The sequence below is a fragment of the Melospiza georgiana genome, chromosome 1 (genome assembly GCF_028018845.1).
Source record: "Melospiza georgiana isolate bMelGeo1 chromosome 1, bMelGeo1.pri, whole genome shotgun sequence".
Classification (NCBI taxonomy): Eukaryota; Metazoa; Chordata; class Aves; order Passeriformes; family Passerellidae; genus Melospiza; species Melospiza georgiana.
This window is the reverse complement of record NC_080430.1, coordinates 41,421,065-41,436,663: the sequence shown is the minus strand read 5'-3', so window position 1 is coordinate 41,436,663 and position 15,599 is coordinate 41,421,065.

Here is a 15,599-nt window from a genome sequence, read left to right as displayed (position 1 = left end):
CATCAGGCTTCACTGACAGGACCAGCCCTCAGGAATCTCAGGCCTAGGTCCAGGGAAAGCCAGAGGTGCAAGGAAGAGTTTCCCATGGTCAAGGAGGATAGGGTTAGAGATCACCTCATCAAACCTGGCATCTGCAGCTCCACGGAGCCTGAAAGGATGTGTCCACAAGTGCTGAGGGAGCTGGCAGACAAGAATGTGCTCAGAAGCAATAAGCATGGGTTCACTGAGGAGAAATCCTGCTTGCCAACCTGATTGCCTCCTACAATGGCAAAACTACCTGGATGAATGAGGGAAGAGCAGTCCATACTGTCTGCCTGGACTTGAGCAATTCTTTTGACTACGCCTACCACAATACCCTCATAGGCAAACACAGGAAGAGCAAAGGGTGAAGTGGACTGAGAACTGGCAGAATGACACATCCCAGAGGGTCATCATCTGTGACACAGGGCTTACCTGGAACCTGTCACCTGTTGGTGTCTCTAACAAGAAGCAGGCAGAAACTTGTTCCTTGTTGCAGGAAGTTCCACCTGCATGGGAGGAAGATCTTTATACTGTTCAGGTGACCATGCACTGGAACAGGCTGCCCAGAGAGGGTGTGGAGCCTGGACATATTCACTGGAAATACTCAAGATTTGTCTGGGCAAAATCCTGTGCTGTGTGCTCTAGGAAAACCCTGCCTGAGGAGGGGGATTGGACCAGAACACCCACTGGTGGTCCCTTCCAACCTTGGTGTTCTGTGACTTGGTAATTAAATACAGGGTCTATTTATTATTATTTATCATTAATTTATTAATTAATTTGTTTTTTCTGAGAAAGTTACATTTCAGATTGTAACCTGTAGCTACCTAGAGAAAATTCTTTAGAATAGGTTAAAAAAAGGGTTTCATTTGGTTTTATGGTTTTGGTTAAAAATGGCGTTCACCTTTCTGCCAGGTTTCTTAATGCATCAGGGATTCATTCATACGAAGAGTTGAAATACACTGCTTTAATATTTATTCAATACATACACTCAAGAATGTCCAGGACACGTCTCTCTGTCTTGCACAACAGACAGAATCTGTTACCTAAAATTAAAAGGATGTGCCAGATTTCGTTCTATGATTGGAGAAAATACCATGAAAGAAAAGGGCTAAATCACACCTTATTCTAGGTCCAGAAATGCTTCTCTCAGGTACAAAAAAAATGTAAGTGCAAATTCAGTAATAATACATTTTATGGTTAATTAACCCACTATCTTCATTTTGACTTCACTTGAAATCAAATCCTGTGCTGCATACTCATTTGTTAATGTGTTCACCTGCCAAAACAAGCTTTCTGGTCATTAAGTCCTCAGCCTCAAAACAACCTATGAATAAACTCTGAGAAAACAAAGCAAAGCAAACAAAAAAACAACCAACCAAAATAACCGAAGGAAAAGGCAAAATCTGGTAGCATTCACTGTCGGTGTTGAATTACTTATCAAGAAAAAGATTTTTATTTCCATAGGTTTGTTTGCTTTGGTAATTGATGTCTCTTCCTCTTGTGTTTTAAAGCTGTCTTTAAGAAAATGACAGCTTAAAAGCCCTCCTTATTCACAGCTTGAGGTTGAAATGGAATCAAGCCAGAGCTGGAATGGCTTCCCAAATTAGCAAGGGAACCTACTGTTGAAGTAGACTATTACCCTGCGTGTGTTTGTGCATACAGCCTTGTTTCTCTACCCACAACTGGGCTAGCTATCATTAACTCACCTCACAAAGCTGCCTCCTTCCTGTTCTTCTCAAAGAATTTAGTTAAAACAAAAGAAAAATCAACATAAAGTCTTTTGTGCTTGAAAGCACTTTTCACTTCAAATGGCTGAGCAGCATCAAATCATTTAGGAAATAAAGAGTCTTGAAAGTGCTCAAGGCAAACACAGTGGGCTGCAGTTTCAAAGGGGCTGTGCAGAGGCTCTGAAGGGCTCATGTCTCATGAGTAGTTACACAGTGTAAGTGGTACACAAAAAGCCAAGGCTACAGTCAACCAAAGAAATATGCAGTGCAAATTGCGTAGATCACCTGGCTTGCAGGTCTGCTGAGGAATCTCTTAATGCACATGCAAAGATAAGGCTTTTTTTTGTTGAATTCAGCCTGTGCCATACGTTTTGAGGGGACCAACAGATGCAAGGCACTTTAGAAATGGGAAATCTAAGCCACATAAATGCACCAAAACATAAAAAGAAGACCCTCAAAGAGTTAACCACAAAGACAGAACATGTCCTTCCTGATCTAAGTCTCCTACCCTTGCAAAGAAGAATCCTGAATTTTAATGGAGATTAACAGAAATTACTTAGCTATTGGGCTGGCTTGCTTACAGGTATTAGCACTCACAAAGCAGCCTAGCATGCTAAGATGATGGGCAATGATTTCCCAGATGTCTCTTGATCATTTTCCCCTTGATTTCAGTTTGCACTGAAATCCATACAAATCGCCAGTAAATGTGCTCCTTACAGAGACACTCCAGAGCTCAGGAGCAATGAAAAAGGGCAAGATGAACAGCAAAACCACTCCACAGCTTTTGGGAGAGAAAGGGAAAATGTCACATGCAATCAGCTGTTGTATGTCTACGGGCTGCAGTCAGAGCACTACTGCGCACTGCAACCCAAAAGCTCTGTGCTAACAAAGTTTAATTTAAAGGAACTAAAAGTAAGAATTTCATAAGTAAGTAAAGGGCACATGCAGAGCCTAAAACCACCAGCAAAATTGCAGCAACAGCAAAATGAGACCACATGTCAAGAAAACTGAAGAAACTGCTGACTATGATAATGAACTACCTTGGAAAAATCACAACCTTATTCCACCTTGCCAAGAGAGTTGGATCACACATTAGCCCTCAAAGCAACTTAATTATTACTCACAGTTCACTTTCTCAGCTGCCTTGCTGCACTCCTTGGACTCAAACAATAACCATGGGAGAGAGCATCATACAGTCAGCTCTGCTGGGTCAGCATCAAGGGCTAGGTAAAAGAAACCACACATGATTTCAACTGCCTGGTTGCTTCCTTCATCAGCTGCAAGCACTTCTATTTAGCTCTCTGAAAGAGCTAATTAGGAAAATATTTGAAAGGGGGTTGTAGCCAGGTGTGGGCCAGTTCCTTCTTCCAAGTGACAACTGTTAGGAGGAGGAAATGGCTTCAAGTTGCATCAAGAGAAATTTAGATCAGATATTACAAAAAAATTCTTTATTGAAAGGCTTGTCAAGCATTGGAACAGGTTGCTAAAGGAAGTGGTTGTATCACCATCCCTGGAGGCATTTAAAGGGTCTGCAGATGTGGCACTTGGGGACACAGTCTGAAGCGGGCTTGGCAGTGCCGCATTGATGGTTGGGGTCAATCTTGTAGGTCTTTCCAATGATTCCATGATTCCCTGGAAAAAGTGGATGCAGCTAGGGTTGACTCAATTTTCCTGGTTTAGGCACTCATCCCCAGGTGAAACTCAGTCTAGCTCTATTATCTGCTTCCAGTGCGAGGTGGTCAAAGGGGACAGCATGGGATGGCTGCCCCCTTCTGCACAGCCCTGAAGGTGGAAGTGTGTGCCCTTCCTCACCTTCCTGCCCACAGCATAGCCTGGTTTGCAGGGCATTCAGGTGTTAGTTTTGGTAATAAATCCCAAAGCCAGGTATATGTTATTGTGCCTCTGGTATTTCCCTGGACATTTTTTCATAATTTTTAGGTGGTTTTTTTTTGGAGGCTAACCTTTCTTCCTAACCACAGATCTTTCCTTTACTTAGATTATTGGAAATGACACCGTTTCAAAAGACACAGAGCAGACAGGGCCTTGGAGGTTTTTTCACCCTACATCAAAAGATAAGTCCCAAATAGCTTCATAAAATCTCAGTTTATAAAGCAGTTTCCTACTTGAGTTTGATTATCTCAGCAAAGAGTCTACCCTGGGATCAGAGATTAGTGGTTTGAGACAGAGGAGCTGTAGATGAATGTAGAAGCAGCAAGGGCAAAACCTGGTCCTGCCCAAGCTCACTAACCCTTGTGAGAAGACAAAGGTATTTATGTTGTGAAAGGCCAAGGCTTCTGAATAGATGATGGAAAAGAGATGTACCCACGGCCAGCATGGCCACTCAGGGTGCTGCTCCCTCACACAGCTCATGGGCGGCCTGTGCTGGCCCTTGCACTCAGACACATGCATGCTCTTCAGTCACTCTGATGTGAAAAGGATGACTTGTAACAGCATCAAGCTTTTCCTCCAGTCTCTCCAGACTTTCTGTCCCATGTTTTATGCAACATTCCCATGGCCTGCCCAACCACAGTCCCCTCATACGTGCCCGGCTGTGGGGTCGATACAATTTGACTCTCAAAAATATTCTCCTGATGGGACTTAATGGAGTCAGAAAGATGAGCTGGCAAATGGATATTCAGCATTGATCTTAGTGGCCAGGAAAACTTGGAATTTATGTTTTAAGATAGCAGAAAGTCTTAATGTTAATATGTTTTAATATTATGTAAAATGAAAATAAAAGAATTTTGTGGGAAAAAACTTCAGATTTTAAATACATTGAAAAAGAAAACTTCCTGTTTTTCTAGCTTTTTCTTTCAGGTATTCTATCATGAAATAGAACCAAACTTCACTTAAAATATATGTGCCAGTGCGATGTATTACTGTTTTCAGGGGACCTACTTTCACAGCAGAGTGCTACCTGGCATGAGTGAGCCCACGTGTCATATTCTGTCAGTCTGAAAAAATCTGCTTTGTTTTGGGTGTTTCATCATTATACCAACAATTTTTATATTCATGGCTCTCTAGCCTTTGTTCCCTAAGCTAGGGCTCTCCCACCTTTCTTCTGTTTACCTCCTCCTCTATTCCAGTACCTCCTTCCTTGTTTGTTTCTGTGCATGGCTGTGGGATCTCAGCACCTCAGGACTGATGTGCAGAGTGATCGGGATCACCCTTGGGGGACTCGGGAGTCCTGGAACGTTGCCAGAAGGGTCTGGTGGCTGGACTTTGATGCTACACTGGAGACGATCCTACACCTGTATGAGGATGGGAGGATTTCACTGGGTGAATGGTGAAGGGATAGGTTAATTAGAGTGTAAGACACAGGGTTTAGGATTTCTGTACAGGGGGGTCTAAAGAAGTAAGATGGAGGAATTGGGGCGTGTCCTATTCATCTTCTTCTTCTTGGCCTCCATCTTCTGTGGTGATGTTGGCACTTTGGGATTGGTTATTATTAAAAGTGCACCAGTTAATAAGGGTAAAAGGTATTGGGGAAAAAGTATAAATATTGTATACGTAACTTCGAGTATAAAGATAGGTGACCGCCCCGGGGGCTCTCAGTGTGCCCATGGCTGACTTGCTGTGCAGACCTCTGTTGGGCCGAGAGAAAATCTTTTAGATAAACAATTAATAAACACCGAGACCAAGAAAAGATCTGAAGTTTCTGCTTGTCCTTTGAAGCGCCGGGCTGCCCAAGGCCACCTCGGGCTTTTCCAGGTCACCTAAACAGCCGAGAAACCGACACATGGCAGCCCTTGAATCGCATTCCTGTTGCCAGTTTGTCCTCGGTGGCGCTGAGTGGGGCACTCGAGAAGGCAGCAGGTCTCCTTCTCAGGGAGCCAGCGCTTGTTTCGCTCCCAGAGAGGAACAGCCATCCAGCACAGCGGGGAAATTACGGAACGCAGCCTGGAGGGGAGGCCGATGGGACAGAACATTCTTCTGGAGCTTTCTGGCTCCATTTAACCTCTCAATAAAAGTAGGTTAGAGCATGCTGATATTAAGGACTATGTGAAAGGGAAAAATGAAAAAAAAAAAAAAAAGCATAGAGAGGGGAAGGAGGAGGAGAAAGGAGCTTTTGAATAGGAAAAATGTCCTTGCAGGTAATGCACATAGAATTCCTTCCTGATGCACAGTATAAAGGAGGGGATTATTATGTTTGGCTCAAGAGTTTCCAAGTGTGACTTTTTTATTTACCAGAGTCAGATCTGAGCTGTCACAAGTCTAACCACACTTACTTCTGCATCTGGGCTTGGTGGGGGAGAGACTGAAGAAGAGAGGGTAGAAAAAATATTGTCACTTACAGTTCATACAGGCAAATCTAGAAAATAATCTGTGGTGTATTCTTAAAGAAAATGAGTGTCTTAAAGATCCCAGATTCTTTGCAAACACAATCATTTATGCTTTCAAATAGATGCTGAAGTGCTGAGGAAAGACTTTTACTCTCATTTCTGTGCATGGGGAAACTGAGGAACCTTTCCCAAAAGGTAGCATGAGACAGCTCTGGACTGACCAGCCACAGCTGAAGGGGTGGGGACATTGCCATTAAAATGAAATGTAAAATTGCTTGTTAATAGAAAATACCCAGAGGACCATGAGGAGTCTACTTCTTTAACTTCATTGCAATTTCTAATGTAGAGTCATAATGAGGGGGTAAAAATAGATCAGCAAGCCAAGGCAGTTTTTTACCCCTGAGTTATGATGAATAAAGATGTTTGAGTGAGGATTTTATAATTATTTCTGTTTTAATCAGGCCCTATAAAGCAGCAACAGGGCTTATATACTTCGCAGACACTTTGGATTATTGAATGCTCACAGAAGTTAAAAGAGTGCTTACAGTTGTTCATCAAATTAAGTAAAAATGTATAAATTAGGTGCCATCAAGCACACAAGCCAATGCATCTATGAGGAATGAAGAAAGGGAAATAGAAGAGATTTAAAGGATGAGGCATTAAAAATGTATTTTACAGTATGCTTTTAAGAAATTACATTCATGACTGAAGAAACAATTAACAAGCATCTCAGTCTGTTTCTATCCGTCCTGTGAAGCTAAGACCTATTTCTGCATGTCTCCCATGTCAACTATCCATCTTCCCTCACCAGCTATCTATCTTCCCTGGTCATTGATTATTGCACTATTTCCAAAGAGCATGATTTATTGTCTCCCACACATGTTGCAGCTTATATAGCACGCCTGTCATGCGAGGCAAGCTCAGCCTGGAGCTTAACATCTGCAGCGTGGATGCAGAGCTCAGGGTCTCACACACAGAACCTGTTTTGCAGGATACCATGTGGAGCAAAGGCTCTGGTATGCTGTGAGATGAAACTGCAGCCTTCTGCATGCAGAGCAGCTTTCCTGTCTCATAAAAGCCTCATCCAGATTTAATGATCCTCGGAATTTCAATACTTCTCCCTGTCTCTGGGCTCTCAGAGAGGGTACCCAAGTGGGGAATCTCAACTTGCTTTTTGGTGCTATGAGTTTGCTGGTCAGTCACTGCTCCTCTTTGCTGCTGGTTCTGGCACACATCATAAATCAGTGATGCATTTTCCCCCTGGTGGTTCCCATGCAAGTTCCCAATACATTCAGGATTGCTTAGGCTCCTAGCTAAGACTGGAGGCTAAGACAGGCTGAAGATTCTTCTGCAGGAACAGGAGGCAGCAGATGCCGGCCCATTTCAGAAAGGGCTGCAAATTAATGTCTTAGAGGCATAGGGTGAGAAAAGGGCAGTTTCACCTTTGTGACACCTAATCAGGAGGGAGGGAAGGAACAGCTGGACATGAACAGATGGAGGAAAAATGCAACAAACCTTTTTTTCTTCCATATGCACTAAAATGATATAGCTTCTGTTGTGTCTTTTACTGTTGTGATCGATTATGACAATTGCCACAAAGTAAAGATAACAGCACAAGTGAAGATAGCTCATTAAAAGCATGGAGGGAAAGCCATCAGGATTATGAAAATGTCAGAAATTAAAAAAACTTGGAAATTAATTACAAACCAAAAACCTTTATGCATCTGATAAGCTCTTTGTAAACAATAACCATATATCTTTAGTCTACATTGCAGAATGAAATACCACCTTTTCAGCAACAACTTTACAGTAGCAATTAAATATAATTGTCCTCAAAACAATTACTATTATTTCTCATCTCTACAAAAGCAAGACCTCAGACATTTAAGTAGTCAGCTGAAAATCCCCATTGAAGACTTTTCAGATAAAAGGAGAGGTTTTGTTTCTAAAATAAACTGAAACAACTGAGGATTAATTAAGGAAAAAAAAGGGGATACTAATTAACAACCAAATTTGCCACCTGTGTTTTAAATACTAACCTGCTAGATAAGGAAAATTTTATGAGTATTATTTGCCAGTTTCTTCTAAAACTGTTTTTCTGTGTCCATTATCAAATTCTGTTCATCTTTCAGATTTCTACAGTTTTCTTACAGGGAACCTGTTAGATGAAACTACTGAAGAGTCAAACTAAGATAAGGGAGGTAACCAGTTAAGATAGACAGCATTCCCTTGCCATTTCCTACAGAAACATTGGATAGGCAGCCCACATTGGATATGGAAAGTTGGATTGAAAAGATTTCACATTTGGATTCCATAAAATAATCCTTCTAAAACTGAACTGTATATGAGAATGACCATGCAGTAGGCCTTTCAGTTTAGAAGAAAGTGCCTGCTTTGAATTGTGCTAGGAAGTAAAATTCATACAATGCACTACCTCTTTAATAACTTTTATTTTAAATAGTCTGGGGTGCCTGTACCCTGAAAGTGTCAAATACAGAAGCATTATTTCTAGCTTGGTCTCAATGCATGGTGTTGGTTGGTGTTGCTCCTCCTTCTGCCTCGTTAGGTAGGATAAGAGGCAAGGAAAATGAGTTTTTTAGGTGTCTAGTACTCGTGTGTTTTCACCAGCACATACATGTGCGTGGCTGCGCTCATGTGCACATGCACTTATACAAATATGTACACACACACACGTATGGATCGCGGCTATGGCTCGCAGTCTGTGGTGCCATCTGGTGGAAAGAAGTCAGCAGCGGCCCTACCGCCGGGAAAATAAACGTGCCAGGGGCCTTAAAACAAGGAAGGAAGGAAGGAATGCAACGCCAAAAGAAGGAAGGTCTGATCACACGATTAATGGAAGCCACAGCGCTCATCAAAACACAATCAGTTCCAGTCTGTCTCTACACTGAAAGCTTCTTGCCTTGACTGTCAGACTGTCACACTCATTGATACGGAGCAGCAATCATTGATGAGCATTTAAAACCACAAAAAGCTTGAATATGTAATGGAAAAAAGAGAAATACTCCCTCACATTTCTAGCTGTCTCCTCTCCCGATTCTGTCTGTGTTAGAAGGGTTGGAGTCCTGCAGACTTCATGGAACAGAAGACATCTTCAATGTCTTCAGCCTCTGCATCTCATAGAGAACCTTTAACAGTGAGCAAATATTTACATGAATACAAGGTTTGGGGTTTTTTTCCCCCGATGCCCTGTCAACTTTACCTGGCATGAGTTGTCTCAATTTCTATCAGTAGATGCAATTCTTGGGAACAAATTACATGCCATAACTTCTAGACAATAAGAACAATCATTTGTTTTAAGTATTTCTTGGAGTAATGCTTGCCATATAGTCAGAGAAAGGCAGTCATGTTTTATATGAAGGATCTGGGTTTGTTTTCTCGAAATTATTTTTTTTTTGTTTTGTTTTGTTTTGAAGAAAAAAAAAAAGGATTGGTTACTTTTTTAGAGAAATACATTATCCTCAAGGACAGCACTCACATCAGAACAGATCAAGGCCTGAGGGAGCTTGCCTAATATGAGTAAGGTCTAATTCTTCACTAGGTTATGCAAAATTTGGTCATTTGGGAATGTTCTTTTATACAGAGTTATGATATACTTCTAACTGTGTGCTCACAATTACACTGAGGACTAGGGATAGGCATAACATTGTTAAGGCTTCCATGGCAGAAATACATGCAGCAAAACCAATACTGTAGAAAAACAAAAAAGAGTTGAAGTGTTCATTGGTAAGGGTGGGGACATTACATTGTGTTCATATTCTTATAAAGTAGATTTAAATAATAAAATTTACCTGACAAATATAATCTTTCCTTTTTTCAGATTAAGATCCTGAAATGAATCAGTGAATTAAAAAAATGATCAGGGTTGTTTCTTTAAAGGCTGGAAAGTTTGTCAAATGTACTGTGTCTCATAAAGAAAATACTCTGGAAAGCAGAGACTTTAAGTACATAGCTGAGCAACCACAAATGCATGTCCATATACCAGCTCTAATCCATTTCTGCAGCTGAGGCAAATGAGCCCCCTCCACTTCTTCCTGCAGTTTCTTTCCCCAGGCTCCCTTTTTCCTTTGCCCATTCAGTGGTATATCACTTCTCCACTTAGTTCTCAGGCTCTCTTAAGGCTCCGTTCACCTCTCTGACAGCCATCAAACCCTCTCAAAAAAGTAGATGGAAATGCAGTGGGGAAGAGAGGTGATATGACTAAATAAAAATCCCATCCCTGCTGAGATAGCATCCTAATCCATTGGCAGTCTTTCTTGATAAAGAAGGAGAAAAATCTTGGATAAGATTTCAGAACTTGAGTTGTGGTTGAACCATCTTTATAGCTGCCAAATTAAATATATTCCATGACCTTCAAAAGTCAGCATTGTCAAAATGTGTTCTTAAAGCTCACTCAAAAAAGAAGAGTTAAAATGTATGACTCCTCTTTCAGCTGTTTCCTTATTTCTGCAATTCTTGCTTTTTGGTCTTATGTTCTTTTGTTTCTCACTGCTTATATTATGGTGTCTGAATCACAGGCTGCTTCTTGTATCCAGTGAACTCAGCAGAATAATTTGTATTGACTTTACTTGGTATAGAATTGGATTTACTGTCCATTGCTCTAATCTGCTAGATTACTTTTCTCCTGCTATTTCTTTCCTGTATGTAAATAAACAATGAATATAGAGAAGTTGTACTTATTGGCTAATGTGGTTGTTGGAAGATTGGAAACTAAACTAAAGAAATGGCTAGTTTTGTGAATAATATTCACACTATTTTTTAAACAAAATATTTGTCCACAAGTTTTGATTGTGAGTTGTTTAAAAACAATCTTCCATTTACTACAGAAATGAAGCATTTCCTAATATCTATAAACCCCCTTTCTTCCTTCCTGTAGCTGAGATTTTTCCTCACTACCATCATTCAACAAATCCATTGGGAAAAAATTATATCTTTTTTTCTCACAGTTTTTCTAACAAGTTTTCTTGGTTTCTGTGTAAGCTCGTAAATAATTACTGGGAAGGGGAAGGTTTCATTTGTAGGACAGTTCAGCAAGTTCAGTGGTGAATGCCTGGAAGACCCTGTGATGTGCATTGTTACTATGATTAATGACTCTTATTATTGATGCAGAACCATAAATTTATACAGGATCTGTCTAGAATAAGTAAGAGTGCAATGTGTTCTGCTATAAAGAGTTGCACCAGGAAAATAGCTAAGATTCATAAAAAGCAAATCTTAACAGATAAACAAAGATATAACCAAACTGTGAACATGATATGCTCCCTTTGTCATTCTTGGAATATTATCTTTTCTCTGAGATGGGAGGCAGACTGGGCTCTTAGTAGATATAAGAAAAGCAGAACACAAAAAAGAATTTGAATTTAACGAGGGAGCTTATTCATTTCCTCATAAAACCTTGAAAAAGTTATTTGAAGACAATTTGTTTACAGACTCACACCCAAACTGATGTCTGAGTGAAGAAACTGACAGTAAATGGGATGGTGCCACAATTTTGAGGAGCAGGAAAGAGACCCCCTTTTCAGCCCCAGTGATTTCTTCAAAATGCAGGTTCAAAATGGTCATTATCCCCTGTGGTCTCAAGGTGCTCTTTTCTCTGGGGTGCTGCTGCACATCCTCACTCAACAATAAACTCTCTGCGCAGGTAGTGACACAAAATTGTGTGGAAAGTAGGGGCTGATAGTGTCTGGTAATCTGCAAATTATTTAGGTAATCAACAGCCAAAAATTTACACCCTGGGATTCGCTATCTGCCTTGTTTAGCTATCTACCTCTACCTTGGGCCAACACAGGGAAGCCAGAGTAATTTCATCTGAGGCCTCAAGAGCTACCAGAGAGATACAGCAAAAAACCCATCAGGGAATTGTGAGTTCCGTGTTAAAAGAAAGTATTCTCATACTGCAGGTCAAGCTCACTTTCAGTGGTTTTTGGTCCTAAAATGGTAGGAATATCACCTATTTTTGTGCGTAATAGAATGCATCTCTGAAGTGATTCTGATTTTAAAAAGAAATAATATGGAAACAGTAAGACCTAAGCACTTGTAAAAACCTCCAAAGTTTGTATTTGGATGTAGAGGTGAAATCTAGTATAATGAAAGAGCACAAAAATGGGAAACCAAGTGACATATGGATGTTGTATTGGCAATTTGTAGGGAAGGAATGGGTTCACATGTATTTCAAAGCTGAGGAAAGAGGGCACAGGATTGGTTTTTCCTCCTTACCTCAATGTCACAAGAATTCCTTACATAAACACATGCATCACAGTTCTGAAATCTCCTCTGTCTTTCTTGTTCTCATACTGTATTCAAAAGCACAATTTAGGCTCCTTCCATGCTTGATTCTTCTGGGCTGCTCTTGTTCTCTCCATGGTCATATTCCATGAGGTTTCCCATTTCATATCATGTTCAGCCCAGGAGCTCCTTCAGCTGGCACCTCTCACACGCTGCCTCTGGCTTCATTCTTAGAACACCTCATAGGTATTTCCACTGCTTTTTCTGGGCCTTAATTACTGAAAATGTGTCTGGGCAGTATCAGCTGACACTAAAATGATTTCCTCTTTAATGTCAATTGAAAAATGAGTTCCGTTTCTTGCCCCAAACGCTACTTTCATGTCAGTAATTTCACGAGGCCCCTGAGAGTTTCGCTGGAGCAGCCAGCTGCCACGGTGGAATCGCGCCGTGTCGGACCAAGCCCCACCAGCACGCACTCAGCTCCCACTGGCATTCTGCATTTGGAGTGCTCAGTACTTACAGGAACACTAAGCATTTTGAATAGATCTGCACTGGGTGGGAAGTGGGGACAGAAGAAGCAATGAATTCTATTGCAAGAAAAGGAGGATTGAAGGCTTCTTAAGTAAAGCTATGGAAGAGGACTGAGAGGGGTTTTTGTTGCTCATTATGGTTGAAAAGATTCCCCTGCTTAGGTCTTTCTCTGACCTCTGCACGGAGATAATTTTCCCTGTCTAGAGTCATGGACCTCCCTGCTTTATATTCTCTACAGACTACATCTCTGCTGTGTCTGTGGCACCTAATGGCATCTGCAGCCACTAAAGGGAGGGTGGCAAAAGCCCAAGTTGGCACTGTCACGCAGTGGTGTGGATCAAACGGACAGGCACGTTTTGCACGTGTGCCTTTCTACCAAGCAGATTTACTGCTGAAACTCTTCTGGAAGAAAGAAACAGGTTGTCAGCTCTGTAGCTTGCTCTTTCATTTGAGATCTGAGGATGGGGTTTGGGTTAAAGAAGACTGAGTATAATGCACCATGTATTTTTATCATATAAAACTATCCCAGATCTGTTCATGCAGAGGTACATACATTCATATCCACAGCACAACTTTCCTAAATGGCACTTCATAAAGGGGCAGAGAAAAGCAGAACTTTGCAAAGGATGGAAAGCAGACATCTTTCTTGACTCTGGTCAGCACTTTAGCCTGCAAAAAAAGTTATCACACAAATGTGAATCTTCTGTAACTGTTTTTGAAACAAGTCTGAAATACTCAGTGTCTCTTCCTGCACTTTTGATAAGGTCTGTTGGCAGGTGTAGCTGTGCTGATTAAACGTCTCTATGTGCTGGGTTTGAGGGCAGGCAACAGGGACCTGAAAAAGCAAAGTGACTGGGGCCTTTTTTTTTTTTTTTGGTAAATAATTTATTTTGGATGATTGTAGATATCAGTACTGGAAAAAGTAATCCTGCTATCAAACTTTTTATCCTGTGTTTCTGAGCCCTTTTTACCAATAAAGTGAAAGCTTGCTTGTGCCACAGTGAGGAGGAGACAATTTTCTGAGCCAGATGCTGATGTCTTGCTATTTAACATTCAAGTGTCCTTGTTCCCTCACAGCCTGTGTGCACCTCAGCCGTCCATGCTTCCCTTTAATCTGTGCACAGAATTAATCAGAATTATTTGTTAATTCACTCACCAGGGTAGCTCTTGGTCACATATCTAAACCTTTGTAGCAGCCTCCAAAGGAGAGGAAAAATTGGATAGAGACTTACTAGCCTGCCAAGCCTAGGAAGATTCTTTCCTACCTCTTCTCTTTGGGAAGTTTGTTTAGTTTTTCACATTTTTGTCCAATTATCTAGAACATCTAATACTCCTACACAACAGACAAACTGCTTCTCTCAGGTAAACAGTCCACACTACCACAGTGAGCTTTGATGCTCAAGTCTCTGCTTTTTAATTAGAATTCTTTCCAAGCTTAACAAAAATTTATATGCTTTGGGAAAAAATAATTGAAGAATTCCCAGCAGAGAATCCAGTGTGGTTTAGCTTGTTGAAGCTATACTTTTTGAAGGCTTCTCTTCAGTGCTGTGTAGGCAAGTAATAGAAATCGCCTCAGAAAGTTAAACTCTGCATGTCAGACAGGATGTGTCATAGGGAAGGGAGAGATAAATCAGCTTGAAGTGGATTGGGAGGAGCAGGAAGTTCTAATAAAACCAACTATAATTTAGCCAAAGAGCAGAGGTTTTTGCTGTTGCAATTCCCTGATTCTGGGTCTCCACAGCTGGAGGAAGTTTCTGACACTTTTTTTTTTTTTTTTTTTGTGGAGAGGAGACACGAAGGACTTGTTCTCAGGACTTCCTGTCAAGAAGAGCTGGCTGCAAGAGCTGAAACATGTTTCAGTAATAAACATATTTCACACAGGCAGGACTGGCAAATGGTCTATTAGCTGCAGTCCAGGGAAAGCCTTGATGTGAAAGAAAACCTTCATTGTCCAGGGGCCTCTCATGTCTCTCTGCAGGGGCAGAGTCCTTGATGCCTCACGTTTTAGCTTTTACATTTTTCAAATTCTGTACTGCTTTAGTGGGCAGTTCTGAGCTTCATATTAAGGGATGGTAAGCTCTCTTCACAGAGCAGCTAGACAAAACAATTTCTTCTCTAGCTTGGGACCAGGGACAAATGATCCAAATTTCAGGCCCAAGAGCATAAACAATGGTGGACTGAAGAGAGAAAAACAAGGATGGGACTTCATAACCTAAAACTATGACTGGACAATTAACTCCAATATGCAAATGGACCAGAACTTATAAAAGCAAGATATGTTGTGACTGGTTGTCCATTTTTGTGACCATTTTGGGTTTATCTTGGGTGTAGCCCTGGCTGGGGTCTTGTGCTGCCCAAGGTGTATCCATTGAGGCCTTTTAATAAATACCTACTTTATTGTTTAACTTTGTCCAGCCTCTGTTCTAGGTCAGCCTTCTCAAGGCATCATCCCCACTAGAAATACAGACACAGTTCCCAGCACGCTGTGAGCATGGAAAGGGTCACTTTCAAAGGGAAAGCAAGGAAAAAGTGTCATTTTCAGAAAACACTTCTGATGCAAGCCCTGTCCCCGGTGCAAAAGGCAAAAGAAGGGCCAATTTTATGGCCAGCTCACTGTATAAGACATTAAAGTTATGTTCGGGTGAGGTGCTCTTCTACAAAGACAAACCAGTTCCCTTGTGTGGTAGAAACAGCCCTGCTGTGAGCATCCTGTCTCAGTCATTGCTGCAGACAACACTCATCACTACCCAGAGCACGCTCAAAGCTTTAGTACCTTGTAAAGGTCAGTCTGGCC